This window comes from Cryptomeria japonica, chromosome 10 (genome assembly GCF_030272615.1).
Source record: "Cryptomeria japonica chromosome 10, Sugi_1.0, whole genome shotgun sequence".
Taxonomy (NCBI): Eukaryota; Viridiplantae; Streptophyta; class Pinopsida; order Cupressales; family Cupressaceae; genus Cryptomeria; species Cryptomeria japonica.
Genome location: NC_081414.1, coordinates 394,359,555 through 394,377,628, shown reverse-complemented (window position 1 = coordinate 394,377,628; position 18,074 = coordinate 394,359,555).

The following is an 18,074-nucleotide window of genomic DNA, read 5'->3' as shown; positions in this document are numbered from 1 at the left end:
AAATTTAAGCGGTCGAAAACTTTAGCGTGTAGCAGGGGGTAGCCTAGCACGTGTGGTCTTTTATTTAGCGTGTGAAGTAAATTTGATAGTGCATCGTGTCTCTGTTTTAGCGCATGACCAAAATCAAAAAAATAGGGGGCAAAACAGTGAGGAATTTTGGAAATTTAGAAAACATCTTTGGAAGCGTCTTTTCATCAGCATCATTTTTCGTCAAAACAGAGTAGCAAAAACAAAGCTGTAAAAACCATTTCTTGAGCAAAGTTTGTGTCAAAAAAACATTGTAAAATCCAAAACTGATCGCACGATAAAACATATCTATCCTATCAAAATCCAGAAACATCATCACAAGTAACAAAGGGGTCCTTTATCATCTCACGGATTTCATCTCAAAAACACTTGTTTAAAACCTCAGGTTGTCAAATCAAGTTTCCATATCAGAAGACTTTATCCATATCATTTGACACGCTTTGTCATGAAGGGGCATCTAAACCTTCACTTTGATAGAGTAAAACTTGAATTTTCAAAACAAGATTAACTGGATCCAAAACAAATCAAAGGAAACCGTTGTTCACTTATGCATGACTAATCTCCATATTCTGAGAAGAAAGAATATTTATCGTAACACCACGTTAAGGAAACAACAACCAAGTTTTTCCAAATTTATCAAGAGAAACAATTTTTTATACATCAATTGTCAACTCTTCAAATCTCATCAAGTATTCCTTCATCACGTCAAACATTATATCCAAAACAAATCCAATGAATTTGACAAAGAGCCTTTAAAGACTAGGGCATATTGTTAAAAATCCGCTTTTAATCAAATCATAAACCGTGGAGGAAGGATCAATCTGGCATTCCTGTCCGACGAGTGTATCACTTATAACACACCCCAACCTGAACCACCAACCCTCGAGCAACATATCGAAGAGGTTTTTGTCCCCTTCGTCACTGAAAGTTTCTACTAAAATGCCTGTTACTCGCTCTCAACAAAACTAACAAAGCGAGGCACAAGCAGAATCTAGTATGAATCGAAGGTTATCAAATCCTTTTGAAGGTCCACACCTAGAAGATACTAAAATTTCTGAAGAGCTTCTTCAGGAATGCCAAGAAAGTGTTTCATTCCAAAAGCTTGTAGAAAAGCTCATAGAAAATGACAAAGAAAAATACTTGCTCATGCTCACAAGCAAAGGAGTCAAACTCCCTGAAAACTGTGATGTGGATGTGTTTAGAATGCAACCTCAACATTACGAATATCAAGAACAACAACGGGAAGGGGAAGCAAGTGACCGTGAACAAGATATCCCTGATCAAAACATACCAGAACAACATACACCAAGACAAAACATCCTGGATCAAAACATACCAGAGCAACATACACCAAGACAATACATTCCGGAGCAAAACATACCATTCCATACACCGTTTCAACCCAGGATCAATATAAGGGAAGAACTTTTCCCTCAGCAAAACAATGCACCTTTGGTTGCCCTTACTCAACAAATGCAAGATATGCAACAAGGGACAACAGTGCAATACTCATTAAACAAAATCTGTCCTTATCCTTTTGATAGAAGATTGCACATGATCCCTTTTCCTCCAAACTCGGACGTACCTAAATTTGACAAATATGATGGAAAAAGTGATCCCCGTGATCATGTCAGAGAATTCTATACCATGAGTCTTGAATTTTCTTATGATGACACCTATCTGATGAGGTTATTCCCAAGAAGCTTGGGAGGACAAACAATGGAATGGTTATCCAAAATTACACCGCCTGTCAGATCGTTCGATGAATTGGTTAACAAGTTCATAACACAATACTCCTATAACATTCAACATGCTATAACCATGCTAGACGTCTGCAACACCAAATATAAAAACAATGAAACATTCATGATATTCCTTCAACGCTGGCGATGTATGCTATCACGATATCCTCGAGATATTCCTAAAAAGGAGAAAATGGAAATCTTCATCGACAACTTGAATGGTGAGATGAGTTACAAGCTCAAACTCTAATGCATACCGTCTTTCACTAAATTGATCAAAAATGGCATTCAAGTAGAGGAAGCATGTGTCAAAAAGGGAACGCTCAAATTGTTCAAAGAAGGAACAAATTCATCAAACTACAATAACCAAAACAACAACAACTTAGACAAGTCTCGATTCTGGACTCGAAACAAAAACGAAGGCAATAATGAATCGCATGATCCAAAATCCAAGCAACCAGTACTTGCATTTGTTAGGGTTCCCATGGATACTAAGAGGGGGGGGTGAATCAGTATCTGACCGGTAATGAGATTTTCTTAAAATAGAACATGCAGAACATAAAGTAACAATATACCGGTATGCAAGAATTAATGTAATTAATAGAACCAAAAACATCCACATGAAAAGAACACCATAACACAAGATGTTTAACGAGGAAACCCAGTGTGGGAAGGCCAACTGCCTAGAGCACACTGCTCAATAAGAAGTCACACTGACTTACAATGAGGATTATGCAAATCCAATGATCTGTACTGCTTTACAATAGCATCTTCAATGCCAGATTCAGTACCGGTTCTTTCTCTGTTCTTTACATATACCCTTGACCTACTGTAGCTAGGAAATGTGGAAATCATCAAAGCAATATCACAAATTGGACTAGTTCAATCACGAAAACTAAAATGCAGTGATAACAATCCTAATTACACTCAATGAAAACATGAAAACAAGACATCAATTCAAGATTGAAAACTAAGCAAACCAAATGCAGACTTGGATGTCTCCTTCATGTGGCTCCATTGTCTTTCTTTCTCCTTCAAATAGATTTGTTTGTGGATCTCACCTACTAGTGCATAAGCATGATGTGAAAGCAAGTAGACAAGATTGTAGCGCAAGAATACTCGAAGAGTGATTGATTCGACCAGGTAGCAGGGATTCGAAAAAGTGATTAGTTGGGATTGAAGAAAATTCATCCAATTTATAGACAAATTGGAGAGAAGTTCAAATTAGCATGAAAGTGATTCGAATGGAAATTCAAATCAAGAATAGAAAAATTATGACATGTGTATGACAAATTTCTATGCAAGGATTTATGACAATTTATGACACATCGCTATGCAAAGATTTATGACAATTTATGACAAATTGCTATGCAAGGATTTATGACAAGATTTTGAAATAGAAATAGACATTAGAAGAAATTAGAAAATTAGGTTAGAAATCATGACTTGGAATTTAGGAAATTGATAAAAATTAGGTAAATTAATTAATAATTTCTCATTCATTAATTAATTTACAAAAATAGGAGGAATTAATTAGCCAATTAAATAAACACTTAATTGTGACAAGAAGACTTAGGATAAATAAATAAATCATTTATCCTAAAGAGAAAATGGAGAGAAAATGACAAACAAGGTTAAATGAAATAAATCATGAAACCCTAGAAGATAAATTAGAAATGCAAGGACGACAATTAGGTCTTGATGTAAGATTTATTTGATGTTGATTCGATCATGATTTTGAATTGATAAAAGTCCAATGATGATAAGTAATTTGATTGACAAATGCACCGAGGAACAATGACAAATTGATCCAAACTGACATGATTGAGAAGGATGACGATCGATGTCAAATCAATCGCAAAATGACAAAAATGACAAAAATCGATGACAAAACAAATTGCAAAATGACAAGATCAAAAATAACAACGATCGATGACAAATCGATCGCAAGTCGACAAGATTGAAAATGACAATGATTGATGACAAATCGATCGCAAGTCAACAAGATTGAAAATGACAACGATCAATCGCAAATCGACAAGATTGATAAAAAGACAAAACCCTAATTAGGTCATCGATTAGGATTGACGATGTCCAAAATATGACAAATGAGCACGCACATTGATGCGACAAGATAAGATCGACCAAAATCATGAAAAATATTGTTATTGACAAGACCAAATTCGAAAGCGAGATGAATGAAGAATGCAAAAGAAGGACTCGATGCTCGCAAATGATAAAGACCAAGTGTGAATCATAGGAGAAATGTTAATGCGATGCAAAAAAACCCTAAAATAAGGCAATGCGCAAATGTTAAAGTATGATTCCACAAGCATTGACCATTTTTAGACGTCTACATTTTGCCCCTCTTTGAGACAATGTGATTCTAAGCGTTGTTTAAAAGAACAATAATGAAAATGCCCCAGACACTGACAATGACATATGCATGCCCCCTCGAGGAATTGGCCAGAAACATCCAGAAAAGAGGCCAATTGATCGATAAGAATGATAGAAAATGATAGGTTAGAACGGATCAAACAGACTGCCAAGACTGATGGAAGAAATGTTAGTAAGAAGAAATTAGACAGAGGACAGTGAGAGATGAAGAAAAAATTGCTTTCACCAATGCACTTTGTAGGTGAGAACCTTTATTTAATGTAGCAAGATGGATGCAGAGCATCATGGCATTGAAGGCCAGAGCTGAAATGCAACCCTTTTTGCAAAAGACAGACACATCGCAAACAAACAGCAATCACAACAAAAAAGAAAGGGACCATGAACCATCTCGGTCACTCTAAATCACTTAGTGACATCATCGAGAAACATAGGAACATGATCGAAGATAAATCAATAAATGATAAGACTCGCTAATTCCAACAAGTCAAACAAACATCTTGATCTTCATTGTCAAAAGTTCAAAGTGTTGATAGGACGATCATGTTGTCTGGTTTTAGGGAATGCGGTACCCCGTCTAAGACAGGACACAGTCTGGTTTCGAGTATACCACACCTTGTATAAGACCCATTATAATGTGCCAAGGACGAGTGATATTGATGTTGATGTTTGATTGATATGACAATTGTGATCAGTTTGAATGTCTGGTTTGATTGAAAAGTTCATCTGTTAATGCATGATTCCATTAAAGCGTAGTGTGTGATTGTGTGTCGTTGGAGGGATGCTCAGTGATCTGTCTTATGCACAAAGGGGGTATTTTTTGTTTTACTTTTCGAGTTTTTACAAAAAAAAAAAATTGTTCATTTTTTTTTCAGGGCTTTATTTGATTTTTAGGGATTTATTTCAGGACATTTTTCAATTTTTTTGGATTATTTCAGGACATTTTTCAATTTTTTTGTTTTTATTTCAGGACATTTTCAATTTTTGATTTATTTCAGGACATTTTTCAATTTTTTTGAATTATTTCAGGACATTTTTCAATTTTTTATGATTTTGCCCCCAGTGTCTAGCAAGGCAAGGAATATGACAGGTGAATAAATAGGCTTTCTGAAATGTTGGTGGATAGAGGGAAGACAAAGGCCTTTTATTATGGAGACAACGCAGATGCAATTTTCAAGGGCTATTGCATGATGGGACAAGAGACTGGATATGACAATGTAAAGTAGGAACATGGCATGAGGGACATGTCAAGAGGTTTTTGAAACTATGTTTAAATTTTGCGTCCTTATGTCAGATCAAGATCAAGGAACAAAAAAAAAAAAAAAGTGTATGGATAGTGATAAGATATGGATAGGATAAGAAAGACCAAGAATGGATAAGGGACATGGACTGAAGGTCAAGGTAGGCTAAGGGATAGTGGTAGAAAGTTGCAATAAGCTAGGGAATATGGATGAAAAGTTATAATAAGCAAATGGATAAAGACCAAAAGCTATGATGGACTAAAAGCTGCAAACAAGATGTATGATGCTCATGATGATCCTCAGCCTTGTCAAGATCAAAGGTGGAAAAGGGGATATGGACATGAGGGACAATAGGATATGAAGGGTAATGACATGGTATGATAGGATAATGGAAAAATGAAGGACAAAAGGATATGAAGGAGGAAACCTACCCCTGAGTGTGTTGTGCAAGGAGTTCATAGATTACGCATGATGCTTGTTTGCTAGGTTTTCATCACGGTACTTGCCCAAGGTGCCTGTTTGCCAAGTTTTCACCAGTGGATGAATTATTTTTCTTTACTTTTTTTCTTTGTTTTTCTTTTTTTTCTCACTTTTTTTTTTTTTTTTTGTATTTTGACTTTTTTAATAGAAGATGGACACATGATAGGGGATGGAAGAAGGACTCAAACATCTTTTTGTTTGGATAGTAGCCTTGAAAAAAATGGACCATGACCTTTAAAAGTATGCTCAAAGACGTTGGTAAGATAAGGACATGGAAAAAGAGATGAAACTAAGGCAAGGATTTAGGCAAAGGATTGGACCAAAGGGATCTAAGGATGGAAAATATGCATTGGATAATGGATAGGGTATTGGAAGAATTGGGCTTCAGTGGATGGAAATGTTGGCAAGATCAACATTGGCACACACCTTGAGGGTTGATGGACTGATGGAGGAAGAGTGGGTTTTGGATATGGAGATTTTGATGAAGGAATAGCTATGGATTTTGGGGCATAAGGGCCCAAAATGGATGAAGAAGGTGATGGAGGAACAAATTTGAGAGGTTTGGATGGAGGAATAGCAACTTTGGATGCCACGTTGGATGTTTCTTTAGGCTTTTGTGCTTCAAGGAGCCGCTTAGGGATCCACATGGTTTTTGATTTTTCATGCTTTTGTGGTTCCTTGGAGTGCATTGCCAAAACAAGGGATTTAGGAACCCATATATATTTTGAATTTTGTTTTTGAGAAATGGGCTTTTGTGGCCTTTTGGATATTTCTTTTTCTTTATAGATCATATTGTTCTTTGTTTTGACATGTTGATTATATTGGACATGTTGATCCTTGAATACATGTGGATTTTTAGACTTATGACTTTTATACTTGGCATCCAAATTGCTTGGAGGGGGAAAGGAATGCATGGATGGATAGGAATGAAGTGGACTTCTTTTGGATTGATGAAATTTACTCAAGGATGTGTGCCTTTGCTAACCTTGCATAGAGGATGAAGGGATATAAGGACCTAAGATGGATGGAAGGTATGATGGGGAAGGGATATGTTTGGATTGTGATGGAGGGATGTTGGATTTAGTAGGGGTACCCACATCTTGAGGAATTTCACTGAGGCCATGACCCTTAATATTTTCTTTAACATGAAGGGATTCTTGCTTATGAAGATCTACTCCTTTGCCTTTATGAATATCTTGACTTGTAGGATACTCTTTTCTTTGGGAAGAAGACGCGAGTCCATTATGAGGTGGATATGATATGAGAGAAATAATGAGATCTTTAAGTGGCTCAGATTGCACCAAAGTAGAAGAACCCATTTTTAATGTCAGGGGTTCATGAACATCTTGCACTGACACATTAGAATCATGAGGGGGACTAGGATTGTGTAGTGGACATGGTTCAATGACAGGCTCTTCAAGAGATGGAATGGGAGAAATAATGGGATCATCAAAAGAAACGAGATCTTGGAGTGTATATGGAGTATTAAGACAAGGAGATGGAGGAACAAAACGATCTTGTGGAGGATCTGAAGGAATGATTTGATCTTGACAAGGAGGAAGATCATTGGAATCCTCTTTAAAGGTGCTTTGCTCTTGACTTTCAATGGGATCATCAGAAAGGATGGAAGGGATATCTTGATCTTTCTTAGGAAGTGGAATGCCAATGGGATTTGAAAGGATATTGTGTTCATGAAATAGAAGGGGATGATTTGGGATTGGATGGACTGGGATATCTTGATCTTGCTCAGGGAATGGAGTGTCAATAAGGCTTTGGATAGGATGGAAAAGAATAGGGGAATCATCATGAGTGTCTGGGAAAATGAGATCCTAGTCAAGAATTGGATGGGATGATAAGGTTTCAAGATCTTGATCTTGATCTATTTTAAGACACATTTCTTCATGCTCTAAATTATCCTCTTGACATGAGGTTGGACTTTGGATATGCATGGAGGATTCTGACAAGGAATCAATGTTTTGGCATGAAGGAATGCACTTTGAACATTTGTGATGGATTCTAGCAAGGAATCAATGCTTGAACATGAGGAAGAGGGACTTTAAATGGGGTCCTCTAAAATAGGTAATGGCAATAAAGTGCATGGTGGCATTGGGTCTTGTATTTCTGAAACATGACAAGGATGTGCATCATGAATTGGATTATCTTGGCAATCAATTATGGATAGCCCTTGGATAATTGCATCCTTGGGTGTATTGTTTGATGAGGACAATATGGAAGGTTCTTGTGAAACTTCTAGAGGTGTAGGGATAGATGCCACTGGAGAGTCAATTTGTTTGCGGGGGGATGAGGCATTGCTAGACATAAGTGTATTATCTTGATCTTCCTCAATAAACTCACTTGGTAATTTCCTTAAGAGCATTGCAATAAAGCCACCTTTCTTTCGAGGTTTTGACATAGTTGTATCTGGAATTTGAACTTGTTTGGAAAGGAGTTGGTTTGATGTCATGTTTTGATATTGGACTTGGTTCAATTGTTCTGACATGTTTGAAACTTGGGTTGGTGTGTACTGCAACCTTTGTTTTTGAATGTTTGATTGTGGTTGTTGACATTTATATTCCATCATTGGTTGAACCATTTGTGGACATTGTATAGTTGGTTGGACATATTGTTGAAATTCGACCATTGGTTGTATTGGTTGTATATGTTGAACAATTGGTTGAACCATTGGTTGTACTGGTTGAAAATTTGATTGATAGTAAACACCTTCTTGTTCTTGTTGTGGAGGCACATAATGTTGAAATTGATGTTGTCTCTTTTCTTGAAATTGTTTCATCATCTCTATTTGGGAGAGGAGAGCTGGTATGTCTGATCGTTCAAGAAGAGATCTTATATCAATTGGCTCAATCTTTGGATTTCGACCTGGAAATTTTTGAAACATTTTGGACATTTGTGATCTATTCTTCTCAATGTTTTTCACTCTTTGTTCCAATATCTCCTCTTCTTGAGCTAGTTTCTCCTCTAGTTTTTGTATTTGGAGACTTGTTTCATCATAAAAAGTTTGATCAATGTTGCTTTGTTGTTGGGTTGGATAGAATTGTGATTGCATTGTCGGTTGATATGTCAAACTTTGTTGTATCATTGGTGCTTGGAACCTTGTTTCAATAGACATGTCACTATGCAATGTTTTTAGGATTTTTGATTTTAAAAGGATGATGTATGATATGCAACTAAATGCAACCTAAATAAATGAAAATGCAATCTATGGCAAGAATGCAACCTATGTTTTTGGTTGTTTTTCAAGATTTTGACAAACTTTTTGAAATGCAAATCTAAAAAGAGACCCTTAGGAAATTGAAATGATGTCTAGACCTCAAAGGACAAAAGGACCGAGTGACAAAAGGACAAAATGACAATGTCTCCCCTATATGCTTGGATACTAAGCTGGGTTTGACCAAATGACAATAATGACAAAAATAGAAAAGGTTTGATAAGGTCTAGACTTCCTAACAATGACTTAGGGTTTATCAAAGATTTGGAATTACTCAAGTATGACAAAACCTAGCTTTGACACTATATGAAAAGGGACAATTACTATGCAAGTGATCCTAATATGATATGATAATGACTTAAGCTTAATGAAGAGACCTAGGGTATGCAAATGCAAATGTATGACAATGTCAACCTAAGGTTGAATTATGAAATGGTATTGCTCTAATGCAAGAGGACACATGCAAATGGATGACCCTTATTGATATGCAAAGGAGTATGACCTAGGTGAAACTTAACCTTGGTAATTGACAATGAATTTGCAAAATGCAAACCTAGGATGAACCTAAATCTAAGTGACATGAATGTTGAGACAAGATTTTGAAAAATGTTTGACAACCATGTTTGAAGGTGTTTGAACTTTGTTGAATGAAATATTCTTGTGTTTAACCTTGTTTTGAATCAATTTGTCTTTTTTTTGAAATGAGACACAATTCAACTTTTGACAAGCAAAGAAGACAAGATATTTCAACTTAGACTCAAAACAATCATGCTCATTCACACATTTCTTATGGTAGGCAAGGACAGTAGGTACTTGAGAGGTAGACTCGTTATGAGATTCAAGGAGAATACATAGATGCTTGACCCCACGGGCTCCCCTCAACAGCACTCACTTCTCAGGGCAGCCAAGCATTAGTCCCCATGGAAATCTCCCCATGGTGAACTTAGTATCTCTTCCAAGTATCCGAACTCGTCCTTCTCAAGCAACTAGAAGGATTTTTGGCCTCTAAATACAAGGTGTTTAATAAGGATTTCTGTTAAGTGTTACTCCTTGGTGTCATGCAAGCGTGATTGAGACATTAATCCCACCAAGATAGCAAACAAATGTATTCACGCAAGCACAATTTAGACCATGAGGCCCTACTTAGATGTTGATACGAGAAAGAGTTCAAGGGTCATCACTTCCCAAGTAACTACAATTCCCACGTAACCCTTTCTTCAAAGCTTTCGCTCATCAGGTATTTATTTATAGTGAGTTAGAATGCCAAGCTATTCTAGCCATACTCACTTTGGGCCGTTCCCTTCTCATGATTGTCACTTGCTTGCAAAAGCAAATGGTTGGGAAGGCAGGCCCTCTAAAGGTGACACACAATCTGAACCAAGAGAATGGTATCGAAGATCTGGATTTCTGATCACCCTAAGAAGGATGAGAGCATACTCTCCTACTCCGATGTCAAACTCAACACTCAAAGCAAACACACATTCATTCCATCCTATTTAGCAATAATACTAAGTGCCTAATTATGAATTACAAACACCAAGTTTAGTTGGAGTATAAGGCAACCTGCAAAACCACCAAGTCAGAAGTTTGATTTTCTTAGTCTTTGACTAGCGAACCTGCATACAATGTGTTAGTAGTTTCATTTGTTGTTTTTGTCATGCATATGCCAAGGTGCTGCACAGAGAATCAGTACCTCTGTTTCTGGCCCTACATAGGCGTAGAATGTCTCACACAGGTACAGAATGCTTGACACAGGCACAGAATGCTTGACACAGGCGCAAAATTCTTGACACAGGCGTAGATTGTCTCACACAGGCGCAGAATGCTTGACACAAGCACATAATGCTTGACACAGGCACAGAATGCTTAACACAAGCACAAAATGCTTGACACAAGCGTAGCATGGTTGACACAAACATGGATTATCTCACACAGGCGCAGAAGTTCTCAGAAAACCCTGCATTACCCTGTTTCTTGGGTTTTTTACCTGCAAATCAACTCAAAAGGACTCAAAAGAATGATTAGGGGGTTAGTTCACGTCGAGTTCACCAATTAATGTAGCTAGGAAATGTTTAAATCATCAAAGCAATATCACAAATTGGACTAGTTCAATCACGAAAACTAAAATGCAGTGATAACAATCCTAATTACACTCAATGAAAACATGAAAACAAGACATCAATTCAAGATTGAAAACTAAGCAAACCAAATGCAGACTTGGATGTCTCCTTCATGTGGCTCCATTGTCCTTCTTTCTCCTTCAAATAGATTTGTTTGTGGATCTCACCTACTAGTGCATAAGCATGATGTGAAAGCAAGTAGACAAGATTGTAGTGCAAGAATACTCGAAGCGTGACTGATTCGACCAAGTAGCAGGGATTTGAAAAAGTGATTAGTTGGGATTGAAGAAAATTCATCCAATTTATAGACAAATTGGAGAGAAGATCAAATTAGCATGAAAGTGATTCGAATGGAAATTCAAATCAAGAATAGAAAAATTATGACATGTGTATGACAAATTGCTATGCAAGGATTTATGACAATTTATGACAAATCGCTATGCAAGGATTTATGACAATTTATGACAAATTGATATGCAAGGATTTATGACAAGATTTCGAAATAGAAATAGACATTAGAAGAAATTAGAAAATTAGGTTAGAGATGATGACCTGGAATTTAGGAAATTGATAAAAATTAGGTAGATTAATTAATAATTTCTCATTCATTAATTACTTTACAAAAATAGGAGGAATTAATTAGCCAATTAAATAAACACTTAATTGTGACAAGAAGACTTAGGATAAATAAATAAATCATTTATCCTAAAGAGAAAATGGAGAGAAAATGACAAACAAGGTTAAATGAAATAAATCATGAAACCCTAGAAGATAAATTAGAAATGCAAGGACGACAATTAGGTCTTGATGTAAGATTGATTTGATGTTGATTCGATCATGATTTTGAATTGATAAAAGTCCAATGCTGATAAGTAATTTGATTGACAAATGCACCGAGGAACAATGACAAATTGATCCAAATTGACATGATTGAGAAGGACAACGATTGATGTCAAATCGATCGCAAAATGACAAAAATGACAAAAATCGATGACAAAACAAATTGCAAAATGACAAGATCAAAAATAACAACGATCGATGACAAATCGATCGCAAGTCGACAAGATTAAAAATGACAACGATCGATGACAAATCGATCGCAAGTCGACAAGATTGAAAATGACAACGATCGATGACAAATCGATCATAAATTGACAAGATTGATAAAAGGACAAAACCCTAATTAGGTCATCGATTAGGATTGAGGATGTCCAAACTATGACAAATGAGCACGCACATTGATGCGACAAGATAAGATCGACCAAAATCATGACAAATATTGTTATTGACAAGACCAAATTCGAAAGTGAGACGAATGAAGAATGCAGAAGAAGGACTCGATGCTCGCAAATGATAAAGACAAAGTGCAAATCATAGGAGAAATGTTAATGTGATGCAAAAAACTCTAAAATAAGGCAATGCGCAAATGTTAAAGTATGATTCCGCAAACATTGACCATTTTTAGACGTCTACACCTACAATTCGCACATTAGGTCTGCCTTATAATTTTCTTTATGCTTCCTATCCATATCCTACAAATGACTGCAATGATCTCTTTTATATACAAGAGTCATTTTACAATCTACCAAGTTGGCTTACAATAATAAACAAAATATTACATATCAAAAAATTTGTCGGCCTCTATGCTGGTATACATCTTTTCTTCGGAGCCGGTGCCGGTGCCGGTGTAGGGTGATCTTGCTGATGCCGGTGCACTATCTTGCTTGAATAATGCTTTTCCGGTAGAATGTCTTATCGGTGCCATAGGATTGCAAGGTTGCCTGTGTAATGCTTTGTCGGTATAATGTCTTGTCGGTGCCATAGGATTGCAAGGTTGCCTGTGTAATGCTTTGTCGATATAATGTCTTGTTGGTGCCATAGGATTGCAAGGTTGCCATCAATGACAAAACCTTCAATCACACACAATATCTCATTGGAGTGTCCATATGCCCACAATCTCCCCCTTTGGCATTGATGGCAACACTCATGAGAAATTTCAAAAAGATTTCCAAAAATGTGTAGACCAAAAAAGTTACCAAAAAAATGTGAGAACTCCCCTTGAGCATATGATCCCTGCGTTTTGAATTTTCTCATCCTACTACTCCCCCTTTGGCATCAATGACAAAGGTTAGTAGAGTTTGTAGTTGTACCAGTCCATAACCTCAACCTTGTAGTTGGGTAGTTATTATCTGAAGAAGATCTCCCAGAATTAAGTTTATGCCATCCATAAACTTCTTACTGTCTTTTATTGTTGTCTCAGTTCTGTTTACTGTACCGGTGAGATATTGCAAGTGCTCTGCCGGTGTTTTGCTTCCCTGTGTTAGTGCCTTTGAAATTTCCTTCTGCAGAGATGCTAAATAGTCCAATCTTGGACTTAGTTTAGATCTCAAAAGTTTTGCCTTGTTTATTATTTTCTCTTTCTCTCTTTCCAATTTGAGCAATTCTTCCTCAAAATTTGCAATCTTTTCTTCAAAAACTGATAATGAATCAGGTGAGTTGACAAAATTGTCTGCAAGTTTGTTTATCTCATCCTGTGCCTTGCTTATTTTCTTGTCTACATCTATAGTCAAAATTTTTGTTTTACATGTATCTTTATACAGGTTTTTGTACTCTTTTAACAAATTACACAGTTCCAGTAGAAGTGTGTCAAACTCCCTGTTACACTTCTTTATTCCTTCCTCAAAGAATTTATGTTTCTCTTTTTCTACAATTTCCTTTACAGATTCTACCTTTGTTTGCTCAAAATTTCCAGAAATATATTTACAAAGTGTATCCAACTGGCCTAAAGAATCTTTATTGTCTATATTACAATTAGGAGCTATTGATTTCAAAAATGGAATTGAATCATCTATTGCTTTATAAGCTTGTGAGCTATAATCAATTATTTTCTTGATAGATTCAAGTAATACCTCAATCACATTTGATGGTGACCCAACAAACTGAGTACCGGTGGAAGTGACCAAGCTTGTATTGACCTCTGGTAGGTCTGTTTGTGTCTGCATTTCTTTAAGCACTAGTTTTCCTGCTTCATTTCTTACTAGTGGCATATGTTCTGGAGCCTTTAGCTCTATTGGTTCCTCTGTTTGTGTTTCAGATTCCATCTTTTTCTCTGTATCTGTTGTCAGTTGCTCTATATTTCCTGTTACCAGAGGCTCTTTGGCTATACCTGATTTATTTGTTGTATCCTTATCTACCACTATGTTGATCTTCTGAGTATCAACATTCACAGTATATAGGACTTCAGGATTAGTATTATTATCCTCTGTATCGATACTCTCAGCTGTCGGTTGATCTTCAGTAGTTGTTGATTTTACTGGTGGAGTATTTAGAGGAGGTGGGGGTAAGTTGTCTCTAATCTTAATACTTGGTGGTCCACCAACTTTACCTTTCCCTTTGTCCTTCTGATATACTAGAATGGGCTTGGGATTCCTATATTCTTCTTGTTTTTCTTTTTCAACCAAGAATATATCCCAACCATTTTCTGTTTCCTCTTAAACCTCTGTAACTCTACCTGCCATCAGTGAAATTTGCCAGTGTGTAGTGGAAAAAACTGTCCGGTTGGCCTGAGCTATCAGATCATCAATTTCTTTAGGTGAGTTAACCGGGTATACTGCAAGTAGTTTTTCTATTTTAATTTTCTTATCTAATTCAATTATTCCTTGCCTTCTAGCCTCAAGTCTTTTGTATAGTTCATCAGGAATTTCATTTAAGACTTGCATCAAAAACTTTTTATACATGTCCATGTGTAATATTACACTCTCCTCAACTTGCCCTTTCTCATCATCTGATAGGGTGTCATAAATTTTCCCTATGTTCTTTAGTTTACCTTCCTCTGTGATCTCATTCAGTAATATGTCAAGAGGGGCCAAGTCTGTGTTTGGGAGTTAGCTTCTTTTTAGGTGTGACTTTTCTGACCGGAGATCTCACAGCTTGTTGCTTCTGCCTTGTCCTTCTAGGTGAAGGAGTGGTTGCCTGTGAGGGGTCTCTTTTACTAACAACTCTTTTGAAAGTTGTTGGCATATCTCCTTCTGAGGAAGTACCTACCGGTGATAGATGAGCTTCAGGTTGTTGGGCTGCCAACTCATCTTCAGTTATGCCGGTTTTCTTTAATACATCTTCCTTTTTGGCTTTTACTTGTCTAGATCCTTTTCTCACAAATGCCTCAACCTTTTTCACTCTTTTCTTTGATTGAATTTGACTTTCTATGGTCTCAGCACTACCAAATACTTCTTCTTTAGGTTCATTGGGGGCTTCCAGAAGTGCTTTGGCATAAGTGTCCACTATGTGGTCATCTATTTCATACCCCATCTCTGTTACCCAAATTGTCCTTGGGATGACTGCTTCCATCCAGATCTCATCCTTTTTTATTACAAAACATATATCATCCTTGTATTTGTTGACAATTTCCTGTGATAGTCTGATTCTTTTGTTCATTCTGACCTTTAATGCTTGAAAATACACATTGATATTCTTTTCCTTGTTTTCACCCATGTTGTTGAATAAGTCTGATAAATGTTTTCCTACCGATATGTCAAATCCAAAATCTTTGTTGCCTATACCGGGAACCTATATGGTTATATGTAGCATTATGCATACAAGTAAATTTCCAAATCTAAAAGTTCCTTTCTTATCCTTCTTGATTTTGGCTAAGTTATCAATCAACTCATCTTTTAACCATTCACATACATCAATTTTCACATTTTCTTTTACCATATCATGAGCACTCTTAATGCATAAACTGGAGACTGAGTTAATTCTGTTTGCATGAGTTGCTTTGTACCCTAAAATCATGCTAACAAATCTAACATTTGTATCTGTCACATCATTAACCCTCAGAGACCTTCTGTCTGATGTTGCACCAGTTAACTTCATTACTAGGTCATTGGAGACCTTCTTAATCTTATCAGGTTTGTTACCGGTGGAAGGTAACCCTGTTACTGCTTTCACAGCTTCCTTTGTAATTTTGTGCACTGAATCAAGCCAAAAGAATGAACCATGAACCCTACTTAAAACTATCCTAATCACTTCCTTGGGAAATTCAGGAATGCAGAGGATTTTAGTGAATCTTAGGGTTTCAACAACTTTATATTCAGGTTTTACATTTCTGGAATTGTCACATATAATAGTCTTATACATGTTTTTAATTTCTTCATCACCTAATTCCTCTAAGTTGCAATCAATATACATTCTAGGGTCTTCTACATAAACAACACTTTTTGGAATTTGAGAAAAAGCACCTGTATTGTCATCTTTCTTAGCTACCTCGAGAACTAGCTCAAACACAGGACTACGGAATTTTATAACCTCGACTACTGTAGGGTTTGATATGAATTTAGGTGCAGAGGAGGATGCCATGATGATAAATACCTTTTTCTACCTTTGGATGGATTGATTGTTGAAGTGCTTTGCTTCTTTGCTTGAAATGCCTTAGCTCGAAAATCTTCGCGCTCTCTGAAAGTTTGAATGCTCGATGAAGTGAAATGGAGCCAAAATCTTATTTTACAAAGTCTTTTCTGCTACCTACCACATTAATTGCTTGTGGGTAATGTATTAGCTTAACTTTATTTGCCGGTAATGAGTGACTTTCAACTTCTTTTCTCTAACCAAGAGAATAATAGCACATGTGTCATTACGTTGCCAAACCCTCAGGATAATTTTCTTCAATTAGATGAAGAACATCCTACTAGTGGAGCATTGTTCTATCCTGCCGATGGAGCATCATATTGTCCTGCCGGTGGAGCATTTGTTGGTTCTACCGGTGGAGGAGTATCCCTAATATTTAGATCACCTTTTCTAATCCATTGCTTTGAGAATTCTTTCTTAACCTCTTCAACCTTTTCTTTACCTTTCAAACTAGTACTTTTGTTGTCTACCGATGTACCTTTACTTCTACAAAATTTAGCAATATGACCAATCTTGTTACATGCATAACAAGTTACACTATTTTTCTGAATAGCTTTCCCATAACCTATGCCAGTTTGTGTTCTGCATTGATTTGATAAATTTCCAAATCTTCCACAAACATAACATCTTACATTCATTCTGCAATTTTCAGAGTTATGACCAATTTTGTTGCATTTGGAGCATTGACCGGTGGGAGGGTTGATATTCTGATAATTCCTAGATCTACATTCATTTTCCCTATGACCATATTTATTGTAGTTACAGCATTTTCCATTGAATTTGTAAGTATTAGAAGGTCTTACCGGTTTGCTGTGATCCTGGGTATTTGCAGTACCAGAGCTTTTTCCAACTTCAAATCCAATTCCAGAAGTGTCACCTTTGGGTTTTTGATTCTTCAATAAGGTACCAAGTTCTTCTGAGCTTTTCTTGAATTTTTCTTTGTGTTGATTTGCAGTTTCCAATTCCCTTTCCAAGATTTATTTTTATCTCATTAGTTCATTCGAGTCATTCTGAGTATGCATCAGATCTATTTTCAACATGTCATTCTCATAGCTAAGTCTGGTGTTCTCATTTGTTGCATCACTTAGTCTCCTGGTCAATTCTTCTTCATTCTTCTTTCTGTCCTCAATCTCTTTGCAAAATCTCATAGTCATATCCTGCATTTCATTTTTTGTTGTCATGATCTCTTGTTTCAATTTGCTTATCATATCATTTAGTGATTCCTTTTCATCATTCTCATTTTGCAATTTTTCACAAAGTTCTCTTCTCTTATTTCTTGTAATAGTAAGATTTTCTTGAAGTGCCTGAATAATGTCCTAAGCTGCTTTTAAATCATCTTCTAATTTGATATTTTTCAACTTCTCTGCATCATAGTCAGTAAGAGCTCCTTCAAGTTGCTTCATCAGATTTTCCATCTTTACTGGTGTCAAGATCTTCCTCA